Genomic DNA, 23,896 nt, shown 5'->3' with positions numbered 1-23,896 from the left:
TACTAGTCTATAGCAGAAACTCAATTAAATCTCAAGTTTTCCATTGCTTGCCTTTAAGCCCTTTACTCAGACTCATGGTAAACTATAAGATAAATGATCAAAAAAAAGAGGAAATCTCAGACTTAATTCAGCACAAGCCATTCCAGAAATAACCAATTAATCATAAAGAATCTAACAAGTACCTATTATGTGCCAGGCACTGTGCTAGGAGCTAGGGATATGAAGACAAAACAAAAAAAAAAAAAAAGTGGGGCATGGTGCTCTCCCTTAAATCATGTATATTATGGTACGAGAGGGAATTGTACACAAATCAGTGGAAAATGTTTATACGCACCTACGTACATAAACACACACATATACATAACATATTTTAGGTAATTTTGCTTAATAAATATACTTGCACATTAATATATACACATGTATTGGTGATACATAGAAAAATGGAGATTATATTATATGATACAATGCATGGAGAGAACAATAACAACAAAGGGACCCAGAAAAGCTTCTTTTTGGAAGTAGCACCTGATCTGAACATCTCATTTTGAGTTTGTAGAAAAGTTCGAGAGAGATGGTTTAGATTATAGCAAAATTATGTAGATTTGTAAGTGCTTGAAGTACCATAGCCAAATGTAGTCAGCTATGGGACAGTATTCATTTCCAAAGAATTGTTTCATGGAATAATCCAATTACTCTTTTCTCAGTGATGTGTAATATTTTGTTAAAGACTTCAATATATGCATAGATATAGATGACATTCTTGTCAAAATGACAATAACATAAAATGTGAAGGCTTTTGAAGTAGGTAACATGGTAGTTTTAATTTTAATATTATCAGAATCTTTTTGAATAGAATAAGTGCCTTGTTTAAAAAGTTAAAAGAATATAAGGTAGTTTATTGGAAGCAACTTTTCATAATGGATAGAGAGCCAGGGACAGGAAAACCTGGGTTCAACTTCTGTCTACTCACACATCATAAAACAAGCACTGCTAAGACTAGAAGTGGTAGATCAGTTTTGATCCACAATATGTTTAAAGGGATTTTCCTTATTTTGAGCTCCCTACATTAGTGAAATTATAGTCAGACTTCCCCTTAGCCCCATAGGGAAATTTGGTAACAAAAGACAAAATTCTAAAAGGCCACAGATGAACTGCTGAGTTCCATCTGAGGAAGAGTATAACTACTCAGAAAATTTGAATGGAGTGAATATTGAGTGAGAGGTTGTATGACTATGCTGGTTATATATGTGGAAATAGGAATAAGTGATTGGTACTGTGGAATACAATTTAAAAAAAGTTAGGCATGGCATGCTCATTCTATGGAGCACCTACTACAGGAATCAATGTTATATTTCCAAATAGAATTTAAAATATGTTTATAATAAATACTAAAGGATTTTCCAATTATTTTATCCCTATTAAAACAATTTTACCAATTATTAAGCTGACTGACATTATTAAATGACATAGTTATAGATGATTAGCTTATCTGTACCCATAAGTCTCCTACAAGTTACTTTGTGCTGCTAGAGAAGTTGTTCTAATTTACTTTGCCTTTCAATAGTTTCCAACCAGTAAACATATGGAAGTAATCAACAAGATTTCCTGATCACCAGCACATATAGGAAATCCTTATCTAACAGTACCATAAATGAAACAAATATTTAGTATATAATTCTAACTCCATTTTGGGCAACTGCACTAATAAAAGTCAGTGAGAATGGGAGCTGGTCAGTACTAATATTTAATTGCTCTTCTCCAAAAATCCTTTAATGCCCTCCTCCAAAAAAAATGTTTTGCACTCTCCGTTATACCCCAAATTATAAAAAAAAAGTGAAGAAATGTTGTAAAGGCACGCATCAAAGCAAACATACTATAAATTCTATTTGGAAATACTTAACATCTCACTTTCTAACCTTAACCACCTCATTATCTATGATTTCTACTCAGACTTAAACCTGTCTATCACCTTTATTGTGGCTTTAGTCTCTTGAATCATTTTTATTCTTTTGTCTATCTCCTTTTGAAGCCTAGCCAAAAATCCCATTGTTCCTTGTCTACCATTCTCTCAGCTGAAAACTTTGCTTCATATTTTACAGAAAACAAAAGATGATGCCATTCTTTGTGAGCTATCTCTTCTCCCTTCTTCCTCATCTCATATAATTTGGATAACTTTTGCCACCATTTCCTGCTTCATCCTTATCTCAAAAGTGAAGAGCTATAACTCTTATCAAGACCCACTACTTCTGATGAAAAAGGTATCCCATCCCATTTCAATTCCTCCAGATTGCCCTCTCTGTCATCATTCTATCACTTCTCTTAAAACTTTCCTTCTCTAATTCTTTCTGACTATAAACATTCAGAAGTCTCCTTCATTCTCAAAATACCATTTATCTTTCCCTTCATGATATTCTTCTGTATCTCTTCTGGTCTCTGTGGCCATACTCCTAGTAAAGGCTAGCTACTGTAGGTACTTTCATTTTTTTTTCTTTCAATGTCTTCTTAAGTCTTTAAAATTTGACTTCAGATTCAATTATTCCACTCAAAGAACATTTTCCAAAGTTATCAATGGTTACTTAGTTGTCAAAAAAGAATCACTTTTACAAATCTTCATTTTTCTTGAAATTTCTTCAACTTTTGACACTATTGATCACTTTCTGCTCCTTGATGCTCTCTTTTTTCTAGGCTTTCAGGAAACCACTCTCTCCTGGATAGCCTGCTCCTTTCGGAGTACTCTTCAGTATACTCAACCAGATCATGCCTTCTAAATGTACATTTCCCAAAGAATTTTGCCCTGTGCCGTCTCTCTCCTTCTATACAATTTCACTTGATCTCATCAGCTCCCCAAGATTTAATTACCATTTCTATGCTGTTGTTTCTCATATCTAACTATACTGTCCAAACCTCTCTGCTAATCTTCATTCACACAGGTCCAACTCCCTTTTACCAAGTCAAAAACTGAATTCATTTTCTTTCCCCTAAAATTGTGTGTTCTTTTTCTCTCTCTGTCTCTCTCTGTCTCTGTCTCTCTCTGTCTCTCTGTCTCTTTCTGTCTCTCTGTAAAATAACAGGCAGAAGAATAAATTTATACTTCCCACAGTAAATAATGATCTGTTAATATTTTATATTTTTCTTAAAATATCTCAATAATATGCCAGTTATATCAGTTTAGTGTCAGCTACTTTACATATTCCATTACCTTATTAAATTTGGATACCTCTACCATGTTGCCTAAAATGAGGAAATTATTTTCCCTTTAAAAATATAAAGCTACCCATGCTGGAGGTATTAAATGAGAAGCCTCATCATGTAATTCCATTCTGTGTGGAAAGATCCTGCCCCTTGTGAACATAAGCAATGAAATCATGTCTTTATTAAGTTGTACATTGCTGCTCTCTGGCTCTCGAAGTTAATTCTTCTAGGTGGTAAAGTAAAGGGACCTGATTAATCAACACAACGCATAATCAGCCTACAGAAGACAAAGAAAAATGCAACAAAAATGTCCCTTTGTGATACCTGTAAGGTTGATACAAGGGAAATATGACATTTCTCAAACATAAATAATTCTGACCTGCAAAAACACTAAAAATTTAATAATCATAACAAAGTTAATTGCATAATTTGAAAGAAGAAATATGAGAGGACACTCCAACTCTACTATTTCACGGAAGTGGAAGGTCCACAGCTGTGGTCTATTGACATGTTTTGGAACTTTTTCAATGTATTATTTGTGTATTTCATTCAATATTTATTTATAAAATATTATTTATAAAAATAATACTTATTTTTCCTCTCCTTTTTCATTGATACTTTTAAAAATACTATTTGTTATATGGAATGGGTATACAGAATGAGAGGATGAGGGTAGCAATAGTGGGGAAAAACAATGATCATGTAAAAAAAGATATAACTAAAATGTTTTTTAAGTAAAAAGAAAAAAGTTTAATCAGTCTCAGCTTTGAAGTCCATTTCACAATTTCAACTATAAACTCAAATTGGTGTTCTAGACCGTCACAGATCAGAATTTTTTTTTTTATAAAACCCAACATCCCTAGCAAAACAATAGATATAGTAATATGGTCATTAATCTTTTCTGTCATTTGCTTTAGTAGAGAAAAGTGAGGTCTATGATGAAAGGGATAAGAATTCTTAATCTCCCTTTATTACTGTGTGATCTGAGAAACCTTAATATCTCAGGTCTTTGATCATCTGTTAGATAAACACAATACCTGTCTATCTTTGGTTTGTTGTGAGGATAAATGATATAAGAAATATTTTTGAAAAGTTGTGAGAAAGAATAGACAAATGTGATGGTTTGTTTCTTCTGATAACAGTTAAGATGAAAATCGGGGCAATAGGGATTTGATCAGTTTGACCAAGGTAACAAAATGAATAAGGCAAGATTTCTCTGTGAAACATGCTGGAAAATTACAACTTCAGTCCTTCCAGTTTTTAATGAATCTGTGAAAACACAAGCCTGAGGGATGGAAGGGGTTGAAGGGTGACAGGGATGGGAAAAGTGATGCTCAAGACAAAAGACCTGGTAGAGTTTTTCAAGGAAGAGAAAAATTGTGTCAAAGTATCTTCTCTTGACACAATTATACAGGTCATTTAGTTGGTTCTTCCATGGTCCCCTTATACCTTGCCTCCCCTTCACTTATCATGTAGAGGTTTAGATGACAATGATGAACAGAAGCTGAAAATATTCTGTCACTAAGAAAACAGAATGACAGTATTATAATTACATAATTTCTATTCCTTCAATCAATTTATAAACAAATATTTGTGAGCACTAACAATCAGGTAATATGGGTGCTTGTGTGTGTGTGTGTGTGTGTGTGTGTGTGGTGTGTATGTGTACATGAGCCTTTGAGTGTAATTAGGAGATAAAAAGAATATAAGATGGTTAATCATATAATAATAATCATAATTAATATACTATACATATAATTATAAGATTTCTCTCTATAAGATACATAATTATACATAATATATAATAACTATATATAATTGTTATAATCTTATTATATATTATAATATATATACACAATATAATCAGGTAATGGCTGCAAGGATTTTATAATCAAGTGAGGAAGATTAAATTATTTTAAAGGGAAAAATTGAGAAAAATAAGTAAGATCATGTATAATTCATTCTTAAGCAGTAATATGCAAATTATAGGACTTTACATAAAGGAGATATCACAGAATCTACTGAAAAAATCAGGGAGAAAGAAACAGATTTTGATAAAGGGAAGGTAATTTTTGCTTAGATAATAAAATATCCTTCAAACTCAAAAGTTCATTTTGATTTTCTTCTCTACTAATACATAAAGGCTGTAATAACCTTATAATCAAATAGGATTCCATACAACCATGAGCAAAGGTAGAATCCCTTGAAAAAAGGCAACTTCTAAAAAAGTGGCTTCATATTAGGGTCTGTAAAGTTTCTAGCTTCCAAGCTCAAATAAAAATGGCATAGTTTATTTGTACTTCAAAAAAGCAAATCTTCATACTGAGTCTATTTTTACTCTAACAGAATTGCCTAAGAAAGATTTGCCAGTTCAATTTTGCTCCCTTCTTTAACCTTTATCCCAGGTTAAATTTTTTCAAGGTGAAAACTGTCCAAAGAGATATTCTCTGGAAGAATGTGTGCTTGCATAGACAATACCATAAGGCAACATTCTTATATATTGACTCTTCCTCCAGGCTTGCATTATGATTGAAAGATATGTGGTAATTTTGCAGCACTATCTCTGCAGGTATTTCCATATTATCAGAAGAGTTGACTTACTTGTAAAAGTCATGAACTGAAAATAATCTACTTTCTTTAAAAGGAAAAAAATAGTGTTATTGGGAAATGTGTAGAAATATATATGTTGTTTCTCTAACATCCATAATTTTCTATTTGAAAAGCATGAATTACCTCTAGAGTATTGTTCAGGAGATATATGACCTTGTCTGTTATATAGTATATGAACACAGCATTATAGAAGCATAGATTTGGAGCTAGAAGGAAACTTAAAGAACACACTTAAAGGACTCACTTTACTTGCACATTTGAATTGGAAAGATGAAATTTTATGAAATATATTCCCCCTAAAATGAAATCATTATCTTTAAAGTGTAAGTATACGGAAGAAAGTTAAATGAAGTCACTAATGAAAAAAAATCCAGAGATCATAAGTGACAAGAAAATTAAAATGTTATTTATATGCATGCATGTGTGTATATGTGTGTGTACATACACACATATATAGGCATATGTATATATATATGGGCATATGTATAAAGAGAAAGTGCAAGCTTTTCAAAATTAGCTGTATTTAAAATATTATTTGTTCTACCTCCATCCCTCACTATTATTGCCAGATTTGTGGAAGGGGTATGTGATGTCTCTAATGCTTGAGTAAAGTGTTAAATAGCTAGGGAATCGAGACAGGTATTGAATTATCCCCTTATATGGGGAAGCAACATATTAAAAGGAAAGTTTTTGAAGTAACCACAGAACTTTGTCATTTTTTTAAAGGTACATGTTCATGTCTTTGGATACTCACTATATTCATAATAGAAAAGAAAAATAAAATATCTAAACATCCCTGTTAAATTTCATTGTGAGTACTTGGGATGACTCTGGTATCTTTTTAGTTATTTTTGGTGTTTCTCTAGGGGAGCTGGGCTTCTCCTAGACCTTTCCTGTTGCTAGCTTTCCCAGAAATCTGTACCGACTTTTGAGGTCCACATAAACTATGAGACCTAATGAGATCAACCTCTACCATCTGCCATTATTTTAGTCCAGGTCAGTACTGAGTACTTACTGACGATTAAGTTTATAACGATATCCATTTACTTTAATTCTGTTTCTGCATGTTGGAACTTTTAAAACAAATCATACTTTTCACTGCAGCAGCAGTATGAATATAGCCAGTGCATGCTACAAAAAACACAGGAGTCTCCAGGGCTGCTAATCTTGCAGTAAAGGTTGAGTAGTAGTATACTTCTCCTACATCAAAGAAGCTTCTTTATAGAATTTTCTTACATTGAGAAGTAGGGGCAGCTAGGTGGTACAGTGGATAGAGCACCAGTGCAGCAGTCAGGACCTGACTTCAAATCTCACCTCAGACATTTGACATTCACTAGTTGTGTGACCTTGGGCAAGTCACTTAACCCCAACTGCCTCATCCTGGGTCATCTCCAGTCATCCTTATGAATATCTGGTCACTGGATTCAGATGACTCTGGAGGAGAAGTGAGGCTGATGACCTGCATAGCCCTCCCTCAAAACAAAAGTCAAGTGCAAGATGTCATTACTTCTCTGATAGCATGGTTTTCTTCAGCAATGAAGGATGAACACACACGAACATCCATTCTCCAGCTAACCAATGGTTATAATTTATATGTGGCCACAACGATCATGCTTATCCTTTTACAAAGTCAATGATTTTTCACAATATGTAAGAGCACAGGAGTCAGAGTCCAGAAGATCTGAGTTCAAATGACACCTCAAATACTTATTAGCTAAGGGACTGCAAGGAAGTTACTTAATCTCCATTGACTACAATATCTTCATCTCTAAGACAATGGTAATAACAATATCTAGTTCATAGGATTGCAGTTAGTATCAAGTGACATAATCTATGGAAAGAACTTCGATAACCTTAAAATGCATTCTAAATGTAAACATCTTATTGTTATCCTAAATATCAATGTATTCAAATTCTGTTTTGCTTCTCCCTTTTCTGAAATAGTCCACTTTTAGGTTCATAGATATTCACTCTCATCTTCTCCCATTTGAATTATTATAGAATCCCTCCAACCCTTCTTCATGTCTCAGCCTCACTAATGGCCTCTAATGTTTATTATAATACTAAACATGTAATCTTATAATCCATTTTCCCTGTGCACCCAGCCCCCGCTCAAATTCATCGTTATATAACTGCTAATATAATGTTCCTAGTGCACAAGTTTGGCTATGACCTGTACTCCAGAAAAAAAGGAGGGAAGGAAAGAAAAAAAAAGGAAAAAAGAAAGAAGAAGGAAGGAAGGGAAGGGAAGGGAAGGGAAGGAAGGAAGGAAGGAAGGAAGGAAGGAAGGAAGGAAGGAAGGAAGGAAGGAAGGAAGGAAGGAAGGAAGGAAGGAAGGAAAGAACATTGAAAGTGCCCTTCTAAGGGAAAATGCAAAGCCCTTAATCTTGCAGATCTGGATCCAAAGTTATTTCACATCATTTCCTTTAAGTGTATTATTGGAGATCCCCTGTTTGTAATCTGTCACTCCAAGCCTTTGTGTATATATGAGGTCATCTCCAAAGTTCACAGTCTTTTAGAATTTACCCGAAAGACAATCAAAGCCAACGCGTGCATTTTCCAGATGAGGAAAGTGATTGTTGAGAGAGCTTAAATGATTTGTCTCCTCAATATTTCCTATAATACTTGCTGCGGATCTTTCAAATGTCCCAATATATTTATCATATCTTTATCACACTCCCAAATACACACACACACACATTCACATACAAAACATGTGTACATACATCTTTAGCTTACTGGAGACTACATATTGTCATTCTTGATATAAACAGATATCACAGTCCTACTTAAACTTTTATCTTCTCTAGGTCTTGACTACAGTAAGTGCTTATTTGAGATAGAAATATGAAAAATTTATACCCTTATTGAGAAAATTGTTAAATGTTGATTAAAAATGCCATAAAAGTACAAGAAAAATATTGAAGTATTTAAATTATTAAAGTTAAGAAATATTTAAAAGAATTTTAGAAATTATTAAAGCTAGAGATGACAAAGGCAGTTAAGTAAACTCAAGTATATGAAATTTAACCTAAGACAAGCTGCATGGTAAATAATAAATAACACTACTAACAGTAATTCTGGAGATTTTAAAAACTGTCTCTGGAAATCTTAATGAAGAGAATGCAAATCTTTAAGAGCAAGACAAGAAATCATCAAAAATATTCAGTTTAAGTACAGTTCTGTTTGGAAGGAAAATAAAAGATGAAAGTAAAAATTTGATAAGGTCCTTTCCATTTCTAAGATATGACGATTGCATAAAATTCCAGAAACTGAAATCATTCAAAAAAGTAGGGAAAAATTTTATCCAAGCCACAAAGCATCATCTCTGTCACAGAGCTGACAGTACCAGTTATCATCATAGTCTTCAATATTGATTGGTATTTAGGATCATATTGCTGATGAATGTGGTGAAAAAAGAAGGAACCTTAGATGGAAACATAGACAATGACCTTTTCTAGTCACAGGGACATCTGTCAAATTCTCATGGTTATACATATCACAAAACAGTACTTGGGTGGTAAATATTCCATTCTTGATAAATTGTGAAATAGCCAAAAGATCTATCATTCCTGTTACAGGTATTGTAGGAAAAGAAACATATGTGAATATCTAAAATATTGATGAACACAGCCTATAAATTTTTCATGGAGATAGGCATTGTGACATCAGTATTTTTCAGGCCACTGCTTCATCCAATATTTAAAGAGGAGAAAAATATACCATTAAGTTACCTGCTGTAGGAAATTTGTGGTGAATAAAATTCAATATGCTCTGTTGATTATTGAGGCTTTTCAGTGTCCCTGAATTTATTATTACTTAGTATCAATATCAATGACTTCATTGAGTTTGCAAATTATATCAAGTTGGGCAGAATCACGCATACTCCAAGAAAAAGGATATGAATTTAAAATGAGGTACACATTTTGGAAAAATCAGGACTAGCTTTATGTGCAGGAGGAAACTGTAATCATCTTTCTTGTACAATTGGAAAGGTTCCAGAAAGACACCTTCATATACTATCCTCTCCTCAGCCTTTGTTTAATGATTGATATTCAGAAAAGCACAGAACCAATAAATTTCAGAATTGGAAGAGATCTTGTCCCCACTGCAATATAACTGAGAAGTAGTTATGCTCTCTCTGCTGAAGGACCTCTAGTAAGGGGGAAATGTGTTCTGAGACAATACATTTCCCACTGAATTACTAAAATTGTGAAAGCTTTTTTCCTTATATTGTGGAGTTTTTTTTAGTTTTCAACATTCACTTTTACAAGATTTTGATTACTAAATTTTTCTCCCTTACTCTCCTTCCCCTTCCCCAAGATGGCATGAAATCTGATATACCTGTACAATCATATTAAACATATTTCTGTATTAGTTATGTTGTGAAAGAAGAATCAGAAGAAAAGGGAAAAAACACAAGAAAGATAGAAAATAGCATGCTTTGATATGCATTCAGACTTCATAGTTCTTTCTCTGGATGTGGATAACATTTTCCATCATGAGTCTCCTGGAGTTGTCTTAGATCATTGTACTGCTGAGAAGAGCTAAGTCTATCAAAGTTGGTCATTGCACAATGTTGCTGTTACCATGTACAATGTTCTCCTAGTTCTGCTCACTTTCCTCAGTTTCCGTGGCAGCTGTTTCAGGTTTTTTCTGATATCTGCTGGTTCATCATTTATGATGGAATAGCAGTATTCCATTACATTCATATATCACAACTTGTACAGCCATTCCCCAATTGATGGATATCCACACAATTCCTAATATTTTGCCACCATGAAAAGGGCTGCTATATATATTTTTTATGAATGAGGGTCCTTTTTACATTTTTATGATTTCTTTGGGATATAAACCTAGAATTGATATTGCTGAATTAAAGGGTATGCACAGTTTTACAGCCCTTTGGACATAGTTTCAAATTGCTCTCCAGAATAGTTGGATCAGTTCACAACTACATCAACAATGCACTGGCGTTCCAATTTTCCCACATATCCTCCCAAACCGGTATTCTTAAAGCAAAGATATGACTAAGTAATCCCAATCCATCCCCACTCAAAAATCTTTTATATTGTCTCCAAGAAAGTAAAGAAAAATTAAGAAATCTCTTGATTGGGTGAAAGAGAAGAGAGTAAAAGTTGACTTGAAACTTAACGTCAAAAAAACTAAGATCTTGACAACTGATCCCATCACTTCCTGGCAAATACAGGGAGAATAAATGGAAGCAGTATCAAATTGTATGTTCTTGGGCTCAAAGATTATTGGAGATGGTGACTGCAGTCATGAAATTAAAAGACACTTGCTCCTTGGAAGGGAAACTATGGCAAATCTGGGCAGCATACTAAAAAGCAGAGACATCACTTTGCTGACAAAGGTCTGTATAGTAAAAACCATGATTTTTCCAGTAGCAAATTATGGCTGTGAGAGTTGGATGCTAAGGAAAGCTAAGCACCACAGAATCGATGCTTTCAAATTGTGGGACTGGAGAGAATACTTATGAGTCACTTGGGCAGCAAGGAGACCAAATCAATTTTTTTAAAAATTGATTCAAACTATTCACTGGAAGGTCAAATGTTAGGTTGAAACTTAAATACTTTGATCACATAATGAGAAGATGAGACTCATTGGAAAAGACCCTGATGTTGAGAAAGATAGAAGGGAAAAGGATAAAGGGACAGCAGAAGTTAAGAAGGATAGTGTCATAAAAACAACAAATACACTCTTGGATAAATTTTGATAAATAGTATAGGATAGAAGGGCCTGGCATGCTACAGTCCATGGAGTCACAAAGTGTGGGACATCACTGAACAACAATGGCCACATTTTCTCTAAGATAAAATACACAATCCTCAGGCCAGCATTTAATTTAGGTCCAACACAATTTGGCTTCCACTTATGTTTCCAGTTTTCTTTAGTGTGACTCCCTTTTGTGTGCTCTCCATAGCTGGCAAACTAGTTTGCTAGATGTTTTCCAATTATGAAACTTTATCTCCTAATTCTCTATTGATGAACATATAGTCAAGTCCCAAATATCTGGAATGTGGTTTTTTTTCTCCTACTCTTCAGAATCTCTAGCTTTCCTTCACAACTCAGTTATCATTTTCCATAGGGTCTCCTTTCCTGATCTCTCTAGCTGTTGATACTGTTTTTCTTTTGAAATGGCTTTCAATCAGTCAACAAGCATTTGTTGAGCACTTAACCAATGAATGGTACTTTGTTTGTACTGGGTTTGTATCTTTTCAGCTCTCCCACATGCATTGAATGGGTGTATCTCACTCAGAGAGAGAATGTGATAAGACTTTAGCCTGAAAAGGCCAGGGTTTCCCATTGCATCCTGGGCCATCTCCAGCCATCCTGATGAATATCAGGTCACTAGTCCCAGATGGCTTAGGAGAAGAGAGTGAGGTTGATGACCTTGCCCAGCCCTCCCTCACTCAAATCAAAGCCAACTGCAAGTCATGTCATCATCTTGATGTCATGGTCCTCTTGAGAACAAAGTACAAACACAACAACAATGCTGCAAGTTGCTTGAGGGAAGGCCTTATTTTCTTTTTAGTCTTTGTATTACCAAAACCTAGACTAATGTCATACATATATAATAGACAAAATGTTTATTGAATTGAATCAAATTAATTATATCCTAATGCTCTGATCGATGATACTGCTGAAAATGAATCTTTTCTTGTCTTATCTTTTTTATTTATTTATTTTATTTAACTTCATTTAAGATTTCAACATTCATTTCCACAAAATTTTGGGTTCCAAATTTTCTCCCCATTTCTCCCCTCCTCCCACCCCAAAATGCCAAGCATTCTAATTACCCCTATCACCAATCTGTCCTCCCTTCTAACATCCTTCCCTTCCCTTATCCCCATCTTTTCTTTTGTCCTGAAGGGCAACATAACTTTCTATACCCCATTACCTGTATTTCTTATTTCCTAGTTGCAAGAACAATACTCAACAGTTGTTCCTAAAACTTTGTGTTCCAGCTTCTCTTCATCCCTCCCTCTCCACCCATTCCCTTTGGGAAGGCAAGCAATTCAACATAGGCCATATCTGTGCAGTTTTGCAAATGACTTCCATAATTGTCATGTTGTGTAAGACTAACTATATTTCCCTCCATCCTATCCTGCCCTCCCGTTTCTTCTATTCTCTTTTTATTCTATCCCTCCCCAAAATTGCTCCCTCCTCCCATCGCCCTCCTTTCCATTATCCCCCCACCCTGCTTATCCCCTTCTCTCCTACTATCCTGTATTGTAAGATAGGTTTTCATACCAAAATGAGTGTGCATTTTATTCCTTCCTTTAGTTAAATATGATGAGAGTAAGCTTCATGTTTTTTCTCTCACCTCCTCCCTTTTTCCCTCCACTGAAAAGTCTTTTACTTGCCTCTTTTATAACAGATAATTTGCCCTATTCCATTTCTCCCTTTCTCTTCCCAATATATTTCTCTCACTGCTTAATTTCATTATTTTAAGATACGATCCCATCCTATTCAATTCACCTTGCGCTCTCTGTCTCTGTGTGTGTGTGTGTGTATGTGTGCGTGTTTGTGTGATCCCACCAGCTACCCAGATACTGAAAAAAGTTTCAAGAGTTACAAATATTATCTTTTCATGTAGGAACATAAACAGTTCAACATTAGTAAGTCCCTTATGACTTCTCTTTGCTGTTTACTTCTTATCTTATCGTGATAGGAATGTTCATTAGGGCACAAATGTAAGTCGAGGGTTTTGTTATCATTTGAGTCTAAAAAGAAAGCCTTCAGCAAGACATACTGGATTTTTCAAGATTTTGCTAGACTTTTCAACCGCAATAGCTGGGTGGGGATGTCTAACCTTAATGCAAGCTCCTGTCTTTAACTTGCACAATTTAAAATCATGAGAAGGCAGTGAATAGGAAGGTGAGATGATGTTAAAAATTGTTAGCTAGACAGAATAAAAAATAAATTTCACCCATATAGCTATCCTCCCCTTTCTAATAAAAGCAAAAAAGAAATGGCTCATTAAAACCAGGAGGAAATTCCAAGTACAACACAATATATCAGGACCAAAACAAAAAATTGAAATCTCAGATAAGCACCAATACTTTAGGGACAATTTAGCATCTCATGATCTCAGAGCTGCAGTGTATCATACATTGATTATGATTTAGCAATACACTTCCATAGCCAAAGCTGTGAACTGATATATTAATAAGAATCAGATGTCTAAGGACTGGACACTCACCCTTCTGTTACTTTCACTGACCTTTATAAAGTATACATAAATTGTAATACGGCCCAAATCAAAATATTAAATCAAAAAAGTATTGTCTAACAAAAATAATAACAAAGGGGATGTGATGAGAATTAATTTTATTACTGCTGTCTATTTTAGGCCCCAGGAATGCAAGCCACTGCTTATTTAAGTGTCTGTTCTAAGTAGAAAGCAGCAGTCTCTCTTATTTGGGGATATCTATAATACCAAGCAGACTAAGCTTTCATTTGACAGAGTGATTTTTGCTAATTCATTTCTATGCTGCAATAGTCAGGCATGGAATTCAAATAAAATTTTTTGAGATTACATGTTGTATTCTATTCTTCTTAGAGACAAAAAAAATCCAAGAGCAGAACGTGTACTAATTGAAAGTCTCCATATGCTCATAATTCTGTTGCTGTAAGTAGTTACTATTGGGTCAGGGATATTGAGGACCTTGTACCCAAATTTATTTTAATAACCTTTCATGGATTTATTATCCCATGACTTTCAACTTTTAGTCTATCTAATTATATATTTTTTGACTTTTCTTCCTCTTGGTGGTGAATTTTATAAGTTTCTGACCGCTGTGTAAAGTAAAACTTTGCTTTATTTGTCATATTTTTTCTCTCTCTCAAGTTTTAATGAGACCCTTCCCCTAACAGCCATTTCTGGCATTCTACAGATTGCATACAGAATTATATTCACTGCTATTCATAAGTTTAGAAACTTCAATTAAATACTTTTCTCAGCTTCCATATTTCTAAAGTGAAAGGACTTGATTGTTTCTGTCATTATACTTTAAGCAGTACTTCTACCACACTCCTAACTTTAAATTCTGAGACACAGTACTCTTGTGTTTACAACTTAACAGCACCAGGCAAAGTCATGAAAGCTAAGACCAGATTTTTTTTTTATTTCACAGTATGATAATATTATCTGCTTCTTTCCTTCCTTCCTTCCAAACCATTGTAGCCCCACCTATATTATTTGATATCAGAAAAGAAACTCTATTATTTAGGAAAGAGGAACAATCATCAGTTTACTTCTTAACTCTTTACCACATTTCTTCTCTCTTTAACAATGAATTCAATTGAATGAACAAGTATAAATCACAATTACATAAACTGCCAAGTCAAGAAGGACACAATATATCTTAACAAAAGGAAAAAAAACTAAAAATACAAAAGGTTAATTAAATATTTCTAAATCTGTGCTTGGAATTAAACTCAGCATTTATCAGCATACCAGGAAATGATGGAAATCAATTTTCTCAAAACTTAAACACAGAGATCTTTGTGCAAAAGATACAGCTACCAAATCTCCTGTTATATTATCAAAAGGAATTCCTGTGTAAACTTTTAATGATGCTTAGATTCTGGTATTACAACTAATAATTTTTCCTCACAATGTTTTATTATAAAATTACAGCACTGAAACTGTTTCTTCCTATAACAATAAAAAGAATAAATGAAAATAAATTAAAGGGGTAGTGTAAAAAATATGATTTAAAACCAAGCATTCTGTTTATTTATTATTACTAAATTAAGGCCTTTCTAAAATAATATACAGAATTATATCTACAGTATGCATAAAAGTTATCGCAAACATATGTTGACCAGAGTGGGAAATGAAAAGTAATGAAGCAACAACAGAAAGGGGACATGTTTTTTTAACATCAAAATATTATTCCTGAAATTGTATCCAAACACTCATTCAAATCTAAAGTTGCCAAAAAAAAATTAATCATATTTCAAAACATATCACAAGTGATTCCTTTGTTTAATTTCTTGTTATTGTATCTTATTTACAAATTTCCAGAAGCATAGGAATCAAAGCCAACCACTTTTCCCTAGAGAAGAACATGGTTTACAGAAAGAAGTAGCCAATTTAATAAAGGCCTTTTTTTTTTCCTGTGAGCAATTGACATTTAACTCACCATTTGCAATATTATTTAAATGGTGAAAATAAAAAGCAATTCATCCATGATATTCCTTGACTAGAGTAGAAATGAACCTTATAGCTAGAACAAAGTGGAAAAAAGCTCATAACTCTTCAATGGCATCTTGAAAGAAAACAAGTAAAAATAATGATCCCATAACATATAACATTAAAATATGACTCGTTGGCTCAATCTAATGCTTTAAGTACCTTTACTTTCAAAATCAAGATACTTCTCTTTCATTAACATCACCCTCCCTCCTTGCCATTGAATAGGCAGTTATCATGAGTTTCTACAGTTTAAAAAAAGTCACTCATCACTTTTCTTGTAATGAGTATTCTAGTGCATTTGATTTAATTCAAGATCTCACTGTATTTTATGGATTCAAATCACACCTCTTTATCACAATTAATACATAAAGAAAAAGGGGATTTGGAACTTCCAAGAACCTAGATGTCAGAGTAAGCTGTAAGTAGTCTCACCCTCCCTTATTGAAAAACCCAGAGAATATTGTCTCAGGAAAAATCTTGGAATAGCGGAGCCAGGAGAAGAGGTGCAACAATCTTTAAACTTATGAGGCTGGAGAGTTTGAGGGGAAGGGACTCTCTTGATTTGGCTGAAGAGGATCAGTGTAGGACCTGAGGCATCCCAGCAAGTCCCACTTCAGTGGACCATCAAGAGATCCTGAATCCCAAGGCAGGTGGAGCCAGTAAATGCCAACACCAGGATGCCAGGCATTCCTTACCACAGCCAGGGGATTTGGACAGATATCAGTACAGACAGGGTTCACCAGGTCCTGAGCCTGTCTGTACTTTTAGCACAGCCCAAGAGGAGAAGGAGACCTCCAGTGGCCAGACCACTCATCCCCCAAACCTTCAGTTTAATTCCTGAGAAAATCAGATAGACTTCACCTCAGCCTCAGAACATACCAGCCAGCTCAGCAAAAAGTAGGATGCAGCATTATATAGCTTCTAGCTGAAAGAACTAGAGGCCACAGCACACAAAGCAAGTAACCAGGACTCTAGTTCCCAAAAAAAGAAACATGGGACAGAGGGTGGAGCCAAGATGGTAGAGTAGAAAGATGGATCTGCTCTAGGCGCTCTCTCCATAGCCCATAAAATACCTGTAAAAAATGACTCTAAGCAAATTCTAGAGCAGCAGAAACCACAAAATGACAGAGTGAAAGAGATTCCCAGCCCAAGACAGCCTGGAAGGTCAACAGAAAAGGTCTATCACACTGGGCTCAGAGCAGAGTACAGCACAGCCTTGGTCTCACAGCACATCAAAGGCAGCACTGGAGCAGGATTCAGGGCATGGAATCATGGGTAGTAGCTGTGGTTTCCAGATTTTTTCAACCCACAAATGCCAAAGACAGTTTCAAAGGTCAGGGAGAAAGCTCTTTCACCTAGGTAAGCAGGGAGTGTGGTCCAACCCCAGCCCTGGAATGATGGTAGCCACCGCAGCATCAGTGCCCACCTTTGGAGCCCTCACTCTAAAGACCCTGGGGGAATCAAGTGGCTGATCTGGGTCTCAGTTTTGAGTGGTGGTCCTGGGATGTGGAGGAGTGCTGGCTGGTTGTGGTTGTGGAGAGGGAATCATATTCACAGTTCCTGGGCAGAAAAAAAGTGCTTGTGGTTGCTCTCAGACCAGAACGCAGCACAGGAGAGGAGTAAACTCCTCTCCTTTGATTGTGCCACCTTGGAGGAACTAGAACTTACAGATCCCTATAGTATACCCTCCACTTGACAAAGGACTCAAACGCCAAGTAACTGGCTAGGAAAATGCCCAAAAAGGGAAAAAAAAATAAGACTAAAGAAGGTTACTTTCTTGGTGAAAAGGTATTTTCTTCCATTCTTTCTGATGAGGAAGAACACAGCATACTATCAGAGGAAAACATAAAAATCAAGTTTTCCACATCCAAAACATCAAAAAAAAATTCAATGGTCCCATGCTATGGAAGAGCTCAAAAAGGATTCTGAAAATCAAGTATTATTATTATTTTCAGTTTATATTGTGTACTAATCATTGCTATTATATTTCAGGTGCATTAGGGACAAAAAACTTATTTATAATTATAAATAATTATTTTATATGAATAGTTTGGTAGATGTGGTACCAATTATTTGACTTTACATTATTTTCTATGGGAAAATTCACTCTGTAATATGAACAAATCGCATGACAAAGCGAATCACAGAATGGATTACATTTGTAAATCAAGGTTCTACTGCCGCAAGCAGCCAGAGAGAAACAATTCAAATATCACTGAGTCATAGCTAGGATCACATGAGATATAGCTGCTTGCACATGGAAGATTTAAAGGGCTTAGAATATGGTGTTATGGAAAGCAAAGGAGCTAGGATTAAAACCAAGAATAATCTATCCATCAAAACTGAATATAATCTTTTAGGAGAAACAAACTGAAAACAATGAAATAAAGGATTTTTAATTATTCCTAATGAAAAGACCAAAGCTGAACAGAAAACCTGACATTCAAATGCTGCTCATGAGAAGCGTAAAGAAGTAAACATGAAAATGTAACCATAAGGGCTTCAAAAAAATTAAACTGTTTATGTTCCTAAGTGAACAAATACCGTATTACTCCCAAGAAATTAAATAATTATTAGAGCTTTTAAAAGGGATCTACATAAATAGAAGGAATGAATGTCAATAGTGTTGGAATGCTCTCTAAAATTAAAAAAAATAAATAAATGGGTAAGAAAGAAGGATCTAATGGGAAAAGGAGAAAAGGAGAAGTAGAATGGGGACATTTTTAGTACATGAAAGAAGCACTTAAGAAAGAGCTTTCATAGTGGTGAGAAATGGGGCATTCATGGGCAATGCTTAAACCTTACTCTCATCATAATTGGTTCAAAGAGGGAAGAACACACACACACACACACAGAGTGGGGTATAGAAGTGTATCTTAATTAGAAAATAGGAGAATGGTTTAAGAGTTAGGCAGAAGAGAATGATAAAACAGTCAGAATCAAAAATGTCTTTCAAAAAAGGACACAATGAAAAGAGAGAGAGAAGGATAAACGGAAGAAAATAGTATGGAGGTAAATAAACAGAAATCATAACTGTGACTGTGAATGCAATAAGCTGATCCATAAAATGGAAGCAGACACCAGAACAAATTAGAAATTGGAACCCAACAATACGTTTTATGTAAGCAATATATAAACATGATAGTTTAGCCATATTTGAAATAAAAAGATTCACACAGATTTAAAATAAAGGGCTGAGCAGAATCTGCTGTTTCATCTGAAGATACAAAGGCAGGACCTATCATGGTCTCAGACAAATTAAAAGTAAAAAATAGATCTAATTAAAAGAGGTAACCAGGGAAGTACATTTTCCTAGAAAATACCATGGACAATGAAGTATCACACACACACACACGCACGCACACACACTAAATGTATGAAATGCATGCATGAAATGCAAATTAAAATTAGTATGAAGAAATACTTCACACTTATCTGATTGTTTAACCTGACAGAAAAAGGAAATGGTAAATGATTTAGAGGATTAGGGAAAAGAGGTATACTAACTAAAGAGCTGGTGGAGTTGTGAAATGGTCCAAGTATTCTGGAGAACAATTTGAAATTATGCCAGTTGGCTATGAAACTGCCTCCCTTTTGATCCAGCAATAGTGCTAAAAGGTCTATATACCAAATAGATCAAAAAAGAAAAAAAAAAAGAAAAGGACATATAAAGACAAAACTATTTATAGCAGTTCCTTTTTTTTTTTTTTTTGGTGACAGAATTTGAAATGGAGGAGATGCACATCAACTGAGGAATGACTGAACAAGTTATGACCTATGTTTTTGATGGAGTCCTCTTTAGCTTTTAAAAACAGTGACAGAAGAAAGAAAATTATAGATGAATTTCTGTAATGCATATTAGATGCAAAGTTTAAATAAAATATTAGCAAAAAGATAACAGGAATTTACCATGAGAATAAACACTATGATCACATAGGATTTATATCAGGAATACAGGCTAGTTCAATACTAGGAAAATTATCAACATAATTGATGATATCAACAACAATACTAAAAGAAACCATATGATTATCTCAATAGTTGCAGATATTGACAATATCTTGACAATAAAGTACAATCATTCCTATTAAAATGACTAGAGGGCATAGGAATAAATGGAGTTTTCCTTAAACTGATAACTAACACCTATCTAAATTCATAAGAAAGTATTATATGTAAGGGTGCTGAGCTAGTAGCATTTCCAATAAGATCAGGGATGAAACAATTATGTGCACTATCACCACTGCTATTTTATATGGTACTAGAAGCATTAGCTTTATCATTAAGGGAAGAAAACAAGGAAGGAATTTAGACAGGCAAAGAAGAAACAAAACTATCTCTCTTTGCAGATGACATACGACGATATTCTTAGAGAATCCTAGAGAATTAAGTAAAATCTACTTGAAATAATAAATAACTTTAGCAAATTTGAAGGATATAAAATAAACCCATATAAATCATTGGCATTTCTATATATTACTAAAAAAGCCCAACAGCAGGAGATAGAAAAAGAAATTACATCTAATTTTACTGTAGACATTATAAAATATTTGGGAGTCTCCTTGAAAAGACTAACCCAGATATTGTAAGAACACAATTGAAAAACACTTTTCACACAAAGTTACATCTAAATAATAGGAAAACATCAATTTCTGATGGGTAAGCTGAGGTAATATAATAAAAATGACAATTCTACCTAACTAATTTATTTATTCAGTGATACCAAACAAACTACCAAAAATTATTTTATTGGACTAGAAAAAATAACATAAAAATTCATCTGGAAAGACATAGAATATCAATGAAATTAATGAACAGAAATACAAAGGAAGGTGGAGTTGTCATACCAGATCTTAAATTGTACTATAAAGCAGCAATCACCAAAACTACTTGGTACTAGCAAAGAAATAGTGTGGAATAAGTGGATCAGTGGAATAAGTTAGGTACATAAGACACAGTAGTCAATGACTATAGTAATCTACTGTTTGATAAACCAAAAGACTTCACTTCTGGAATAAGAATGTATTATTTGACAAAAATTTCTGGGAAAACAAGAAAATAGTATGGCAGAAACTAGGCATAAATCAACCACTTATACTGCATGCCAAACTAAAGTTAAAATGGGTGCACAATTTAGATATAAAGGTTGATACCATAAGCAAAGTGGAAGAGCAAACTATATTTTACCTGTCATATTTATGGAGGATAGAAGAATTTATGACCAAATAAGAGATAGAGGATGCAATGAAATGCAGAATGAATAATATTGATTACATTACATTAAACTGAAAATTTTTTGCATATACCAACTCAAAGCAACCAAGATTAGGAGCGAAGGAGAAAACTGCAAACGAATTTTTACAGTCAGTGTCTCTGTTAAAGATCTCATTTCTAAAGTACATAGAGAACTGAGTCAAATTTACAAGAATACAAGTCATTCCTCAATTGATAAATGGTCAAAGAATATGAATAGGCAGTTTTCAAATGAAGAAGTTAAAGCTATCTATAGTCATATGAAAAAATGTTCAAAATTCAAAATTCAAAAAAAAATAATCACTATTGATTAGAGAGATGCAAATCAAAACAACTCCAAGGTACCTATAAGATTAGCTAACATGACAAAACAGGAAAATGATAAATTATGAGAAACATATAGGAAAATTAGAACACTAGTACATGCTGGAGGAGTCGTGAACTGATCCAACCATTCTGGAGAGCAATTTGGAACTATGCCTAAAGAACTATAAAAACGTGCATACCTATTGACCCAGCAATAACACTTTTATTTCTGTATCCCAAAGAGATCATACAAATGGGAAAAAGGACCCACATGTGCAAAAATATTTAGATTAGCTTTTTCTGTGGTGGAAAAGAATTGGAAATTTAGGGGATGTCCACCAATAGAATAGTGGCTAAACAAGTGGTGGTATATGAATGTAATGGAATACTATTGTACTACAAGAAATGATGAGCAGGTGGATTTTAGAAAAACCTGGAAAGGCTTATATGAACTGATGCTGAGTGAAGTGAACAGAACCAGGAGAACACTGTACACAGTAACAGCCTCATTGTGTGATGACTAACTTTAACAGACTTACATCTTATCAATGTAAGTATCTAAGACAACTCCAAAGGACTCATGATGGAAATTGTTGTCCACAGTCAGAAAAATCCAGATTGAAGCATATTATTTGTATTTTTTTTTGCCTGTTTCTTCTTCCTCGTGGTTTCTCTCATTGGATCTAAGGCATCTTTACAACTCCACTGATGTGAAAATTGGTTTAATATGAATGTAGATGTAGAGCCTATATGAAATTGCATGTTCTCTTCACATAGGTGGAGGGGAGAGATAGGGAGAAATTTTGGAACTCTACCTCTTAAGGAAGTGAATATTAAAAATTAAAAATAAATAAATAAATTTTGAAAAAAAATAGAAACATGAAAAACAGAAAGAAAGAATGGGGGGTCATTTCAGAAAAAAATGGCAAGAATTAAGTAAGCTTAAAAACAGTGAAGTCATAACTAGAAGAATACTGTGCAAAGATAGCAGCAAATTTGTAATCGTTATCACCTGTGAAACACTTGGCTACTCGGATAAATACAGTGATCCAAGACAATTCCAAAGGATTCATGAGGAAAAGAATGTGATCTGTCTCTAGAGAAAAAATGTAAGATATCTTTGGAAGCTGAAGTATACTTTTCTTTCTTTTTCTTTTTTGTGATATGGCAGATGTGGAAATATGTTTATCATGATTTTACATGTTTAATATCATTTTGTTTGTCATCTTAGTGAGTAATGGAGTGTTATGAGGGATACACACATATAAACATACATATACACACATGTATCTATGCATGTGTGTATATATACATATATTTGTATATGTATTTATACATTACCATTCAACAATTTAAATAAAGAAAAGCCATTAGTAGAGAAGTATCTTGATGATATTGATTTAATCTGTTTAGAGAGGGTAATGGTCCATTCTGAGGCCACCCTAGGTACATATGTTACATATATGCAAATTAGAAATAATTGATTCTTTGGAAAAGGGCACTAGTAGTTTGAGAGTACCTGGAAAACTATCTCTTCATGTAGTTAGTGGTATTTCAGGTGAACCTTATTGGAAGTGAAAGAGGGAATACACTTCAAGCATGAAGGATAGATTGAAGAACAGAAAGGCTTGGGGCAAGGGAATGAGTTAGTAGGCCACTGCAACAGTCTAAGTGAGTATTGACAAGGTTCTAAAACTTATTAAATGAAGACATGGGTAATAATGAAAAATATTTTGTAGACAGAAATTTTGATGGGAACTAATAAATGAAGAAAGTGAGGAAGAGTACCTGAGAATTACAATGAGGTAGAAAATCTGCAAGTCTGAAATGTGCAAGTTGCCAGTAGTAGAAATAAGATTTGTTGTTTTTTGTTTTTTTGTTGTTGAGGGAAGAAATAGTAAATTCAGTTTAGGACATGATGAGTTTGTATATTCTAAAAGACATATATTATAAAATTTCCGGTAAACAGGAAAGAGACTAAAACTTGAAGCAGATCAGAGAGCCATTAAATAGCAAAAATTATAACTAAAGTTGTATGAATTGATGACCTCACCAAGATTATGAAGAGAGACTAGAAGTTCCAGGACAGTTTATTTAGATATACTCATATTTATGGGATATTTGGTGCTTGAAGACATAGAAGAGATAGTTAAAAAGGAGGAGATAAATAATGGAAGAACAATGACAAAGTCATGTCACAGTATCCTATGAAAAAGAGAATGGTCAAGAATGTCATATATGGCAGGTAAATTAAGGGAAATGAAAATTGATAAAGACTTGGTAGCTGAGGGATAATTAGTCACTTTC

At 34.1% G+C, this 23,896-nt stretch overlaps 1 protein-coding gene and 1 non-coding gene across 2 annotated transcripts in view; one reads left to right on the top strand and one right to left on the bottom strand.

Annotated features, from left to right (window-relative positions):
- Nucleotides 1-23,896, bottom strand: part of DPP10 (dipeptidyl peptidase like 10) — a 997,128-nt gene that overhangs the window by 774,287 nt on the left and 198,945 nt on the right. The window lies entirely within an intron of this gene.
- Nucleotides 6,863-7,010, top strand: LOC140509424 (small nucleolar RNA U109). The gene has a single exon (XR_011968742.1). It is a non-coding gene; the product is annotated as a small nucleolar RNA U109 (small nucleolar RNA).

This window comes from Notamacropus eugenii, chromosome 5 (assembly GCF_028372415.1).
Source record: "Notamacropus eugenii isolate mMacEug1 chromosome 5, mMacEug1.pri_v2, whole genome shotgun sequence".
Classification (NCBI taxonomy): domain Eukaryota; kingdom Metazoa; phylum Chordata; class Mammalia; order Diprotodontia; family Macropodidae; genus Notamacropus; species Notamacropus eugenii.
The sequence above is the reverse complement of the archived record's forward strand: the minus strand, read 5'-3'. Positions and strand labels throughout refer to the sequence as shown.